Here is a 676-nt window from a genome sequence, read left to right on the forward strand (position 1 = left end):
CTGTTGACATGATCGGTTGGAAATTAGTGGACCTTGAGCAGAGGATGAGAGAGGGGCAGCTTCCTTTGCAATTATTGTTGCACTGTCCTCCAATAAGCTTCTGGTGTACATTGGAATCGGAAAGCAAAGTTTATCGTGAGCCAGGAAGAAGTATTAGTCCTAGGTGAGCAGAACATGCATTTGGAACTCTGGCTTTGTGGAACTGCAGTATTTTTGGATGCAGAGCGATATTGCACTATGTTAGGTCCGTTTTGTCATTTTGCGATGCTCACCAAGTCTTGACGAATCCTTATTTAAATTTGAAGCTTCATCAATGTCACACTGTCTGGAATGTGAAAGGGCTGGCAAATCACAAAAAGGTCTTTTTTGGGATTGAAGGAGGCTGAGAAGGCAGCCACCTGAAATGAAGGTCACAATTCGAGAGACATTACTTTCATCGACGTGCCTGGTGACCTGCCTCCATGGGACTGAGCTTAACCAACTCATAGCCTAGCAACTTAATCCATATATGGAAAGGACCATGACGAATGGGGCTTTTATGGAGGAATTATAACAAATTGGAACTCTTCAAGAATCAATAAAGCCTGTTCACCTTCCTGCTAAATAATAATCTCTCCAGAAGCTTTAACATTAACAAAAATCTCTACGATGTCAAGTCCAAATAAAACAGAATGTT

This window comes from Elaeis guineensis, chromosome 16, assembly GCF_000442705.2.
Source record: "Elaeis guineensis isolate ETL-2024a chromosome 16, EG11, whole genome shotgun sequence".
NCBI classification, from domain to species: Eukaryota; Viridiplantae; Streptophyta; class Magnoliopsida; order Arecales; family Arecaceae; genus Elaeis; species Elaeis guineensis.